We start from the raw sequence: 14,646 nt of genomic DNA on the forward strand, positions 1-14,646 counted from the left end.
ATCACATCTGACGTATTTGGTTTACTAGCTAATAATTAAGATGTTGCAGGCAAAACACAAGAGTGAGTAAGTTTTTCATGGCGTCCAGTGGAATTTGATGATCTTATAGCCTATCAGCTTTAAAGGCTGTCCCTCAGAAATCCCGTGATGCATAGCGGTGACGCGAGCTTTGTTAAAAATTACTGAAAAACCTCCTACTTGCATGAAATACAAAAGATACTTTGTAATTTATGTTTTCTTAAGTGTTTCTGGTTAGAATATAATGTTTTTTATTGGTAATTGTCATTCCTATGACAGTTTACTATTGAAACCATGAGTGAAGGGACTGTTTTATTTAATAGCCTTGTCACCGGACAAATGGATAACCTACTGCATACAACTCTTACGGTTGATTGTTTAGCTGATCTGTTAGCAAATAATCGTTGTAATGCTAGCAAACTTGTGCCGTTGTCAAACACTCTGGGCCTCTATTTACTACTCATGACAACAACAGCAATGGATGATGATCACAGGTAAAGTTACTCCACCTTTACCAGCACAGAAGTACTTTAAAATTGATTTTATAATCATGATAATATCCAAATGGACTGCTGCATTCAGTTCATCAGAAGGACGTCATGTCTGAAAGCAACATGTTCAGTCTCAGTTTAAGTCAGGAGTCAATCATCTCTGGTTGGTGCAGATTTATGTTGCTCCTGAGGAGCTTTAACCTCCACTACATCCCTGGTTAGCAGGATGAAGGCGCCCTCTTGTGTTGTGCATCAGTTTTCACATTTCAGTTGTGAATCTGTTGTGATGTTCACTGCAGGAAGACAAGTAAAAACTACTGAGCCTTTGGCAGTTTCAAACAAACATCAAGCATCAGTAAAGAGAGATTTAAACAAGTGTAGTCCTATGTTAAAATATGGTAACATATAAAACAAAATAAAACAATATAGTTATTTATATACATATATACATACATGTATGGACCAAAACATTCTGCAGTGCATTTTTTGAATTTGCATCTGGGGTGAATGTAAACAGCAGCTACCAGATGATAACATGATTTCATCTTCACAGTCCGACACCCGGGAAACCACCTCCTCTTATTATTATTATATTATAGGAGATCATCGAATAGTCTAAATGTGTGTGCTTCAGTTAAAGAGATCCAGCAATTTGGGTAATATAATATATAATTTTTATATTTTAATAAATCACTAAAATCCGTTTGTTTGACAACATTTAGATTTAACTGTAGGTAACCATAGCAACAGCAGCTGCACCTGCACTTCAGACCATTTCTCTCTGGTTGTAAAACTGAATATAGCTCAACACTTTAACACTAAACTGAACTCACTCTCAAGAAAAGAAAAATGAAAAAAAAGAACAAGTGGCTGACCAATGGACAGTTTGGTTTCGGGTAAGTAAAACTATATAATACTGCACTTTCAGAGTTATCCTGACATGAAATAAGTTAGTGTTAGCTAAGTTAGTTAGCCTAATTGACTCAGAGCTGAGCAAACTGGGAAACCTGCCATGTCATTAGCATTCATAAAGTTGTTACTACAAATGGAAATTTGTTAATAATTTCAGAATTTGCACATTTCCACAGCACTTTGTGTTTATTATTTTCAGACACTGAGGTTGCATACTTTGGAAAAACACTGAGTTGTTCTTTTGTCTGTTGATGCAGTTTTGATGCTGTATCAGCTGCTGTTACCAAGGCACACTGACATAGCATTTCACTTTAAAGGTTCAGTGTGTAAGATTTAGTGACATCTAGTGGTGAGATTGCGAATTGCACCCAACTGTCTTGTCTACTGCTCCCCCTCCTCCCCTTTCAAGGAGTTTAGGAAAGCTACGGTGGCTGACACAGGAAAAAAGGTGTCGTCTTCTGACACAACAAAGAGTAATCAGTCAAGATATGTGGTTTCTTTAGGTAGATTAGAAGATAAAACCATGCTATCATCTGGTTGTTTACATTCACCCCAGATGCAAATTCAAAAATGCCCTGCGGAATGTTCTTGGTATGTATAATTGTAGGCTATATAAATAACTGTATATATTTTATTTTATATGTTACCACATTTTAATCATAGACTCTATATGAAAATATTTTAATATACACTTAATTATATGTTGTGAGTGTAGCATGAAGGAACTACAGAATTTATTTCGATGTGCAGCCTTGTGCTTTATAATGAAAAATAAACAGCCCTGTACTTTGTGCCTTGATTTATTAAGAAATGACTTAATTATTCAGTAAAATCACATGTTATTGTGACTTGGCCACTGACAGATAACATGGAAAATATTAGCCAAGAGTGTGAAACACCGTCACTGTTTCTGCACCACAGTCCATTCTAAACCACATATTGAATGAAGTTTATACAAACACTGACAATGGAAACATGTTAATTCTCTCTAGCAATGGATCTTATTGCATTTGTGTCACTAGATCCTCAGAAATATTACACACTGAACCTTTAATAAGGTCAAAGGGCTGAGAAAGAAAACCTGGTGCTGTCTGGAGACGCTTTTAACTTAACAGATAGTGAGTCAGATTCCAAAGTTACACAGAACAGCAGATTATGATTTACATGTTCAGAAAATCTGAAATATATAATTCAGAAACTGTTTGATCATTTTTTATTCAACTGTAGGTAACCATGGCAACAGCACCTGCACTTCAGGCCATTTCTCTCTAGGTTGTAAACATGAACCTAGCTCAACAACAACGCTAAGTTAAACTCACATTCAAAGAAGCTTTTATCATTGCTAAAGCCTAAAGCATGCTGGGAGATGTGGTTGGAAGCAATAATAAGTGAGTGAATTGTGAAGAGCAGTTGTAGCTGTGTTTTCTAATCACTTGGATGAGCTGCGAGTCCTGACCTCTGCGTTGTTTGTGATGTGGCAAATTAAGTAAAAAGCTTTGGCTGACGTAGCTTGAACTATCGTTAAAGTGGCCGAAGCTGTTGATGGCAGTCAGCAAGGTCTTTCTTCTGGATTTTCCACTGTGGTTACAAACTTCATGAAAGCAATGAAAACCCACTGACAGATGGGTGATGAAACACTGATCAGGGGACCAGAAATTGTCCAGTTTCAAGCAGCCATGATCAATATAGTGTGGAAAGTTGTTTCACTGGGACAATTTAAACCCTTTTTCTCTGAAACATAATATAATATCATATCATATCATATCCTGACAGTTTTACTTTATAATTTCTATTATAATAATTTTAGTAAGATGTGTCACTGTTGTGTCATTTCTCTTCTTTTTGAAGTACAAGAAAAGGTTGTCCATTGTCATCACATATTCAGTCTATTCCCTCCAAGTCAACCAGGCATCTTCAGAGCCCTTCTTAGGTTAAGACTTCATTAACCAGCCACCTTGTTGCATGCCAACACCTGTTTATGAAGTAGCTACATTGTTTTTGGATGGATTAGTGCTCATTAATGTTTCCCTCTCACAACTTTTCAAATGTAATAGCTTCTCCTCCTGTCTCCTAAACATGCTTAAGGCTATTATGTGCCAAGTGCTCTGCCCCAGTTGGAGAGCTACAGTCTCAATATGTGCCAAATGGACCCCACCTCATCAGTAATATAGCAATTCAATTCTGCAATTGGATTTTCTCAAAAAAGCAGGTTTTTAAAGATTTGAAGGGATGAAGTCAAGCCAAGGTCAAGTCATGTATGAAATTATCAGGCGTCATTGTTGGTAATAAGTTTCCCCTCACTGACCACAGTCCTATCTCTGTCATTTTGCATTGTTAATCCATGGGCATTTAAAATATCTGCCTCTCTTTATAGGAAGCTGTCAGTTGCCCACTCTACTGAATCATCTGCTGTCAGAACACAAGAGATTTTGTCTCTCTGCAAAATCTTGGCACTGCCATGATTTATTTTCACAGCACCCTATCTGGTTATCAGGTTATTCATTCATGCAGCTTCTCTAATGTGCTTTGTGTGTTTATGTAGATTCATTAGTGTAAGCTTGATATGAAAGAGAATGTTTGTGTGTGTGTGTGTGTGTGTGTGTGTGTGTGTAAAAAAGATATGTCTTTGTGTTTTTTTCCAAGATATTGTTGCACTTACACTTACTCTACCTGTTCACTTACAGAGCTTTATTGAAAAGCCTCTGAGACTGGAGGTGGCAGCAGCGCCGAAGTCGCGCTTCATTCTGCTCCACTACAGTGTGCCGAAAGCCCTGTAGGACTGGCTAATTATTTTTGGCACTTTCTACCTGGCTGTCACCGTGCCCTACAACGTCAGTTTCACGGCCGCCGATCACACCGCTATAGATGCACCCTTGACTGTCATCGCAGACGTTGTAGTGGAATTGCTCTTTATTGCAGGTGAGTGTTGAAAGGTGTTACTGTGAAAGACATGGCCTCCTGATTTTACCTAAAGTTCTTGTGCTGTAGCACAACTAATTACTGATCTGAATTATAATAATATTGTGGTGATTTCAAAAAGGTTTGTATGTGGTGACATGAGATTTTCATCCTATATCTATTGATTTTCTTGCCATTCCTTGCCAGCTATAGTAACAGGACAATCATAGCAACCCAGGCATCAAGTCATTTCTTGTCATTTATGTTGTAATTATTTTAAGCTGACATTAACATGACTAAAGCTGGTACACTACCCTGTTGCTATTCCATGTTATTCTTTTATATTTTCAGTGTGAATGACAAACATCATCACATACAAGTGACCCAGTAGGATTGAATCTGAGCTTGGGACACTTGTCATTTATCCTCACTGTTTACAATCTGTTTCATTGTATTTGTCTTTTAATCCCGGGGGGGGGGGAAACTTACCTTTAACATCTGTATTTCCAGACATTGTGTTGAACTTCAGCACCACCTATGTGGACAAGTCAGGGAAGGTGGTGTATGACCCGCGCTCCATTTGCATTCACTACGTCACCACCTGGTTCTTTGTGGACCTGGTTGCAGCCCTGCCCATTGACCTGCTGTATGCTGCGCACATCCCAGTGGTGAGTACAACTAGATGATAATATGTTGTCACTGCCCTCTGCAACAGCTGATGACTTATAATACATAGCAACTTCCAGACTCCAGAAATGTATAGCGGGTGAGAGTACGTACCTTGTATTACACAGAGCTGCTGCTGCCTGTCTGTGTGACAAGTACTCCCAAAATTGTGATTTGTTTGAACAAAACAAGTGGCTGCTGTGAAGTATATACAGTCAAAGTGTGTTTCAAAACAGGGCAGAGGGATTTGCTTTCTTTCTCCTTTTCTCACTATGCCCCCCATGCTTGCCTCTCCTCTTCAGAGCTCCTTCGTCCACCTGCTCAAGACTATACGCCTGCTGCATTTCCTTCGCCTGTTTCAGAAACTGGAACGCTACAGTCAGTACAATAGTACTATGCAGACTTGATTCAGTTACCATACGTGAAAAATCCAACAAATAACACCACAGACTAGATTCAACCAATACAGCGAGGAGACATTTATTGTGTCCCCCCTCATGAGATGGTGGCAAACACCATACTCTGGCACTTGAATGAGGAGTGTCTTAAATATATATATATATGTATAAGATGGCTGCAAGAAAACAACACAAAATGTCTTGTTTGTGTGTTAAAACATGGAGTACAATAAAACCCAAAATGAAACATCTGCAGCCTGTCGCAGCAGCTGTATGTAAGTTCAAACTTAACCTAGTTAGAACATAAATTAATATGAAGTTGTGATTTATGCATTACTAGAAGAAAAGTGGTTGCACCACAGAGATAAGTTACAACATAATTCTATGTAGCAACTAAATAGTTACACAGTCCCCAACGTAGGAGTAAACCATAAAATGTCACAGAATTAAACTCACTAATGGTAAACAGCCATTTTTCTGCTCCAAGTTACAAACTAAGTAGCAGTTACTAAGCATCTAGTGTCAACTTCATGTCCTAACTTAGGAGAGAACTTACACACAGCTGGTGCAGCCCATTTCTGGTCCAGTCGCCTATGCAACGTGTGTGTTTGTGTGTGTGATTGTATACTTTTGTGTCAGTATATTATATGTGTCTATAGGGAGGTTAGATCATAACTTCATAATAATTAACACTCCTGACACAGCTGAAAATCTCTTTCTGACACACACAAACAAACAGAACCATTATTGTCTCATCCTTTACCTCCTCCTTCAAGGGTGGCTCTTTCAACTGAGCAAACAGCGGGATATGCCCTTCTTCAACAGCACGGCGGGGGGCCCGTCGATGTACAGCTCCTACGTCGCTGCCCTTCATTTTTCCCTCAGCAGCCTGACCAGTTTGGGCTTTGGCAATATCAGTGCCAACACCCCTGCTGAGAAGATCTTCTGCATCTGCACCATGCTTGTTGGCGGTATGTCTGACACCAGGGTACACTGTCCCTCTGGCGTAACAGGGCCTCTGTTCAGCACGCCAGTGCAGGAAATTCAGCAGGAAGTGGGTTGGATGGTCTTTAAGATTCAGTTTGTTGCCGGCTTTACGTACCAATAAACTAAAGTATTTTAGCTGAGGAGGCAATTATTAGTGCAACAACACAGAGGATAATTACTGTGTTCATTTTTATTCATGTCAGAACAAAGATGTAAATTACTGTTGCCCCTGTGTGGATCATTAAGTAAGTAAACAGTAACATGTCTAGATAATTGGGTAGTGATCAATATACAGAATCTCTATGTGCGTAGTCTGTAATCTGTCACTGTCGATCCTATGATGTCCAAACAAAAGTACAAGGACGAGTTTATTAAAGTTGGCTTTACCAAAGCCATTCAGAAGGGAGAGGAGATGCTTCAGTGTGTAAAATGTGGGGAAGTGCTCAGTAATGAAAGTTTTAAAACAAATAAATTGCACAGGCAAATGTTCCAAACGAAACATTTGCAGTATTGGGGAAAGTTCAGACATTTTTCCCTGCCCTTCAAGATGTGTTGATTCAATTAGGCAACACATACTTATGTGAATCTGGCATTTTGACTTCAGCATCCCTTGACAAACAAATACAGGAACAAACTAAATGCTCGGCATGACCTCAGAACAACACTTTGGAAAACCGAGCCCAGAGTATAGACCAGCTGGCTGAAAACTTCAACCGGCCACTTACTTTCAGGTCGGCATCATTTAAAAAGACATGTCGGTGCTGAGGGATGATGGGAGTTGAGAAAGGGGTGAGACACAGAAAGGAAAACTGTTGTTTTTCTTTACTTTTATGATGAAATAAATACATTTTATATGCATTTTTAATTCATGGTTTTTCCTTTATCCGTTGTTTATAAACGTAGCTGTTACAGCAATTCATACAGCAGTATTTTTGTAAATTTTGGTCCCAGGGAGACACCAGATTTCTCTTTTGGGTCTTGAGCTGAAAACGTTTGGGACCAGTGGCCTAAAATAAACAGCATTCAGAATAAAACTTTATCTAGAAATATAAATATTCAGCCTTTATAGCAACATTTATTGTCTTTTATGCTGTTTCCTTCTCTCACACAGCGCTGATGAACACCCTGGTGTTCGGTAACGTGACCACCGTCATCCAGCGTATGTACTCACGCCGTTCTCTCTACGACACAAGCATGGAGGACCTGAAGGACTTCATCCGTCTCCACCATCTGCCTGAGCAGCTCGAAAATCGCATGCTGGAGTACTTCCAGAACACATGGTCTGTCAACAGTGGCATAGATGTCAATGAGGTAGGAATCCCTTTCATTGTTGTTGACATGTCATGCTTTTGTACATTGTGCTGTCTGCCCTAAAGAAACTTCAGGGCAATGTTTAGATGACACATGATGATTACATTTGAGCACTGACAGCCGTTGTACAGTCCATGATCAATATATGCTGCTGTAACTGTCAATGATCTTTCACAGCACGTGGCCAGTTGACATCCTATTGAAATTTAAAAAGGGTAACTGGAGTCCATTCCTTAATTATCAATCAATGTCACAGCTCATTACATCTGTCACACATCCCCAGCTCCTGCACGACTTCCCTGATGAGCTGCGGGCCGACATCGCCATGCATCGGAATAGGGACATCCTCCAGCTGCCGGTCTTTGCGGGGGCCAGTCGTGGCTGCCAGCGCTCACTCTCCCTCCATATAAAATCCTCCTTCTGCATCCCCGGGGAGTACCTCATCCGTCAGGGCGACGTGCTGCATGCCAACTACTATGTCTGCTCCGGGTCTCTGGAGGTGCTGAACGACACCACAGTGCTGGCAACATTAGGTTTGTCTTGTGGTCAAGTGACTTTTAACCTTTTAAACCTCATGTTTAAGGTGTTTATGTGGTACACCATGGAGAAAGAAATTGTGTTATTGTTTTGATTTTAGGAGAAGGGAACCTGTTTGGGGCTGACCTGCCTGGACCAGACCAGGTGATCAAGACCAATGCTGATGTGAAAGTGCTGACACACACTCACCTTCAGTATATCAATCTGCGTCACCTGAAAGAGGTGCTGGGACTCTGCCCCGAGTATGCCAGTGTTTTCGTCTCAGGCATCCGCAACAACCTCACCTACAACCTGTGTGAGGGCAGCCAGGACCAGGTACTAAATATACTCTCACACACAGAAAACTGGTGTTGACTTACTGTAGGATTCCATTTCTCCCAACAGTAAACCTGTGACAGAAAACTCTTTCCCCTGATTCCTAACTCGCAACACTTTCATTCAGTATGCTTCAACCTGAGCCGACCAACCCACAAACCTTCATCCAGTGTTTTCCTACATGTGTAGTAACCAGTCACACCCAAACCCAACAGGAAGTCAGCCATTTTGAATTGAATATGAAATCCTTCACCATTTATTTAAAGCTAATTGCTTAATGCTGTGCAAAGCTTTCGAGGTTTTGTCAAACGCCGTTGCCGTGGCCATGTGTCGATTTCTGGAAACTCTCAAATGCCGAGGGTCAGTCTCTCCTTCATTAATTTGTGCTGCGCGTCGTGTACATAAAAGTTCAAGACAAGTACAAGACATTAAAGTTCAAGGTAGCTGGCGTGTTCGTGAGACGAGCATGTCCGCACCCCCCATTGAAAATGAATTCCTGTGTGAAAAGGCCCTAATGCTGCACATTATATTTGCTGTTTCCAGGAACCCAGGCGCCCCTCTATTTTGGAAACACAAGGGGACTCTGATAACTCCGTCCACCTCACTCCAGCAACCCGCTCTCGTCGCCCTCTCCAGCTACACAGCTTCAGCAGCCCCGTTCGCCGTATCTCCCAGGGGAACCTCCTGGGGATTGAGTTGCAGCAGTTCAGCGCCCTGCGAGGCTGCTGTTTACCAAACCTCAGCCGTGGCCTCCGCGGGCAGAACTTATCTCCTACAGCCACACAAGCCTCAGCCTCAGGTGAGGGAGAGTCCGGGGCTCAGCAAAATTCAGGTCTTCTTAAAGAGAACATCTATTTGGTGTTGACAGCACTGTTTGATTCAGTCTGTACTTTGTGGTGGTGCTATATTACATTTCAGTATATTAACCAGTGTTTCTAATAATTCTCCCCCCTCAGTTACACCCTCTGTAGTTTATGATACAGTACATTGGCTCAGTCTCAACAGCAAACAGAAGAAATAGACTTTTTTTAAATGGTTGTGTTGGATTGCATTACAGTGTAAAGTTTTTTTATATTTATTCTCTGTGCATCTCATTACTTTTTGCAACAATTACTTTTATTTTATTAGTAATTACCATCATATAATCTGCAACATTCTAAGTGTTATGAGTAGCATGGTAGTGTCTTTCCTTCCTCTTAAACGCTGTGGTCCCCCCCCTCAAACAACCCCCTTCTACTTCATATCTTTCTTTCTGGATACCCAGTTTCAACCTGATAAACATCTTATTTGGTTTTATATTAACCCCAGCTTCCTTCCTCTTCACACCTCACACAGGGTTGTAGACGTCGAAGTGCATGGAGACATGTTCCATTTGTACGCAGAGCACACCGAGCCTAGAGCCAGTACAGGGGGCAGCACCCAAGGTAAGCCAAACTGCCACCAGCTGCCACTGCAGAGGAGATTTTAACATGCTTTGGTTCTCTTTTGGGAAGTCATCAGAAAATGATATGTGGACATGAGTCTCAGATTAAACTTTAAAGACAGAAGCTGATTCATTTGTCTAATCTCTGTGCGGGGATTTAAATTGGGCAGAATAGAGCAAGCTGTACTGTAATTGACCACATTTTCTCCTAATAGTACGACTAAACTGTGTACGCTCTCTACCCAGATGACAACACTAAACCAGGAAGTATCTGAGCTCACCACGGGCCTGCACCACCTGATGGATGCCTCATACCCGTATGGCGTCGAAATGCCGGTGGCTCCTGGGAGCCGTGATGGCCACATCCACCAAATTGTCCCACCTGCTGGCCACTGGAGCCACAGTGGAGCTGCTGAAACCCAAACAGAGACCCACCTAAGGCCTGATGGTGATGAATCCTCTTGCCTTTTGTCCTGTTCCCCTAGAAGCACATCCACACACAGCCGGCTGGACTCGTCTTCCAGTTCGTACAGCTCCATCTTAGAAATGGAGGACGCACAGCTCTTCCTCCACCCTGCGTCTGCCTCTCCATCCATGTTGCCAGACCATCCTCTTGGATCCTCCCTGGATTCAGGATGATCGTGATCAGATGCTCTCGAGCCCCACCTTCCACTCTGTGACCCATCTGCCATAGGACACACCAGTCTGGAGTGCCTCCATGGAAACCTGTTGATTGTGTACACAGATATGTTTTAATTTACTGAAGGACAAATGACACATGCTTCACCGTGCATACAAGGAATAGAATAGATGTAAAGTATTTTATTGTTCTGCATTTTTTATTTAGAATCCCACTGAACATCTCTAGTTGTATTTTGTCCTAAAGATCCTTCGGGAGAGTTGAATGTTTCCTATGTTTTCCTCACCATTAAAGATTACGCTGTGAAATACTGTAGGTTTAATTTCTCTCTCCACAAAAACACTTTCTCAAGGATCTACAATGCTATAAACACGACAAGTTAAACAGAAATGAGTGTATTCAGCTGGAAAGTGGGCCCCATGAAATATTTACTGCTTTCATTTATTTACAAAAGATTGTATGAATGACTGCTTAGTTGCAATGACGCTTCTCTTGTTAGTCAGAAATCAATACTCACTGACTAACTCGGATATAAGCTCAGCAACAAACACAGATACTCAGATATTTGTGTGAAAGCCTCTGAAAACCTGGACAGGAGTTACCGACCTATTTCTTTGCATTCATCGAGGTTCATTTGTGTTTGACAGGTTGTTCATGTTTCTGCAGTGAATGGGGTCTGTCAGCTCCTGCACTTCACCACAGGTTGGTTACACCTGTCTTTAAACTGTAGATCTGAAGGGGATGGAACAAGGAAATATAAGTTATGGACACAGAGGAGAGGGAATGCAAAGTAACTAAGTACATTTGTACAAGTACTGTTCTTAAGTACAAATTCAAGGTACTTCACTTGATTATTTCCATTTTATGCAACTTTACTTCTACTCCACCACATCTCAGAGGCAAATCTACTGTACTTTTACTCCACTACATTTTTGATACAATTTCCCAATATGTTACAAAGGAGTTATTTGAAAAAAGAAATAGATCAATTTTATGCAAGGTATTGAATGAAGTACTCTATTGGTATCAGTATCACTTTAGGGTACTGGTTTTGGTGCAAATAAATTTTTAAGATACTCAATCAATAAATGCTTTAAATTCTCTTTCACTGCACAACGGTGCAAGAGTACAGCTGGGGTTTTATATTGCTAATCTGAGGAGAATGAAATAGAACTCTTGTGTCGTGACAGTTTGTTTACACACAAGAATCTGATTCTCAAAATTTAATGTGTGAAATATTGTACCTTGCTCCTAATTTCCATTCTTTGTTTCCTCAACAGCTTTTAAGTTCAAGATCCATATCTCATATGCATTGCATGTTTGATATCAACCTTCTTTTACATTTCTTTTTGAATTAAACTACCTTCTTTCCTGGGCTCATTTTGTCTTTGTGGTGTTAGTGAAATGGCTCTAGCTGTCCCTGGGATAGCCAGTGCGAGCTGATATAGCAGGAGGTTTTTGGGTTTTATTGTATCTTCACACTGCCTCTTGAATGAAAACACTTTCCCATCCTGTCTGTAAAAGGAATGATGGGTCCAGTTTTCTGTACAATAGCTCCCTATTTCTTTTATATTCAATTCAATTCAATTCAATTCAATTTTATTTATATAGCGCCAAATCAAAACAACAGTTATCTCACAGCGCTTTTCATAAAAGAGCAGGTCTAGACCGTACTCTGTGATGTTATTTACAGAAGCCCAACAGTTCCCACCAAGAGCAGCACTAGGCGACAGAGGCAAGGAAAAACTTCCTTTTAAGAGGCAGAAACCTCGAGCAGAACCATGGCTCAGGGTGGGCGGCCATCTGCCTCGACCGGTTGGGGTGAAGGAGAGAGAGAGAGAGAGAGAGAGAGGCAGCCTACACAATATACACACAGAGGTACAGACAGTGAAGGTAATGTTGCTATAGACTAAATGAAAAATGGTACAGATATTTATAATAGTGTTAATGGTAACCATCGTAATGTTAATGATTATAATAACAATAATAACAATAAGACTAGCAACAATAGTCGTTGCAGTAGAGGGTGTCGAGCAGGAACACGGGGGCAGCAGGTGACCCGCAACCACAGATCCAGACTCCACAGCTCCAGAGCCAGAAACACCTGCAGGAAGTGATAGGAGAGAGGAGAGAGACGAGAAAGCACAAGACTACCAGAAAGGGGAGAAGTTGTGTTAGTAACATGCAATAATGGGATGAGGTTGCATACAGAGGGAGAGAAAGTAGAGGAGAGAGGAGCTCAGTGCATCATGGGAAATCCCCCGGCAGTCTAGGCCTATAGCAGCATAACTAAGGGATGGTTCAGGACTACCTGAGCCAGCCCTAACTATAAGCTTTATCAAAGAGGAAAGTCTTAAGCCTACTCTTAAATGTGGAGATGGTGTCTGCCTCCTGAACCCAAACTGGAACCTGGTTCCACAGGAGAGGAGCTTGATAGCTGAACGCTCTGGCTCCTAGTCTACTTTTGGAGACTCTAGGAACCACAAGTAACCCTGCATTCTGGGAGCGCAGTGCTCTGGTGGGGTAGTAAGGTACTATGAGCTCTTTAAGATAAGATGGTGCCTGACCATTAAGAGCTTTGTAGGTAAGAAGAATGATTTTAAATTCTATTCTGGATTTTACTGGAAGCCAATGCAAAGAAGCTAAAACAGGAGAAATGTGATCTCTTTTCCTGGTTCCTGTCAGAACACGTGCTGCAGCATTCTGGATCAGCTGAAGAGTCTTAATGGACTTTTTCGAGCAGCATGATAATAAGGAATTGCAGTAATCCAGCCTAGAAGTAACAAATGCATGGACTAGTTTTTCTGCATCATTTTTAGACAGGATGTTCCTGATTTTCGAAATATTACGTAGGTGAAAAAAGGCGGTCCTTGAAATTTGCTTAATGTGAGACTTAAACGACATGTCCTGATCAAAGATAACTCCAAGATTCCTCACAGTGGTGCTGGAGGCCAGGGCGATGCCATCCAGGGAAACTATATCTTTAGATAATGCGTCACGGAGGTGCTTAGGCCCCAGAGATGGGGCCCAGAGATTTTATAGATGTGACAATAGCAAACCTGGATGAGTACAGGAGCAATCTACTGGTTGGCATAATTTTGTAACGTTGCTCATCATATTAAGACAGGTGAAGTTTCCTAACAATATAATGGAACGGAAGTTTGTGATTTCAGATATGTTATGTAAAAGATAAAAAAAAACTTTTAAGGGACAATGTCAGAAAATGTAAATTCTAATATAAAAAGGTATGGATGACAGTGAAGACTACGTCTAAAGTACTGACATGTTGGTTTTATTAATCAGCGTCAGCTTTACTGCCAAATAGAGCTGTATGTGTGAGAAAATCTTACACATTCAGGGAATTTGCTCTGATGACTTTCAGCATAACAAACAAACTTATATAATATATATATATATATATATGTATATATTACATGAGATTTATAAGGGGAAACAATTTACATTTTAAGGTGAATAACAAAGCAGCGTGAATTTATCCTCTAGCTGTTTTTGCAGTTTGAAGGACCATTTGATTGTAAAATTTCCAGATCCAAGATGTGACGACAGGCAAGTCCAATGAAGCTACACATGTGAGGCTTAAGACGTCAATCTATTTTTATTTTAGCTTTGTTGACAGTAAAATGTCCAGTAAAAGCCCGTAAACTACATGCGTTGGCGCAGGTTTACTCATTGACTTAATAATCATAGTTATTATAACAAAGTATTTAACCTGCAGTTAACTTGCTTCGGCGCGTTATTTATTTTCAGCAGTCCGGCAGTTTTCCAAGCACTCCATTGGATGATAAGTACATATACATCATGTATATCGGACACCAAATATAGAAACCTGCTCAAATTGCCTGAAAAAGTAAGTTGGATAAAGTTACTGATAAACAAAAAATATGCCAGAAGCACGAGTGGCAACACATTTAGTTTCATTTGTTAAAAACTGTAGAAGTTGTTGGCAAAAGAACTAGGTCCTCCCTCGACTGGGATCGTCTAAATACACGAAAACTGCCGTTGGCCCACCACCTATATGGCTTCCAGGGA

The 14,646-nt window shown here is 40.8% G+C and overlaps 1 pseudogene; it reads left to right on the forward strand.

The window, feature by feature from the left end:
* The first annotated feature begins 1,339 nt into the window (after window positions 1–1,339).
* LOC119902950 lies at window positions 1,340–10,288 on the forward strand (annotated as a pseudogene).
* Window positions 10,289–14,646: the final 4,358 nt, after the last annotated feature.

This window comes from Micropterus salmoides, unplaced genomic scaffold, assembly GCF_014851395.1.
Source record: "Micropterus salmoides isolate LMB-PRFRI ecotype aquatic unplaced genomic scaffold, ASM1485139v1 Ms_hic_scaffold_14, whole genome shotgun sequence".
NCBI classification, from domain to species: domain Eukaryota; kingdom Metazoa; phylum Chordata; class Actinopteri; order Centrarchiformes; family Centrarchidae; genus Micropterus; species Micropterus salmoides.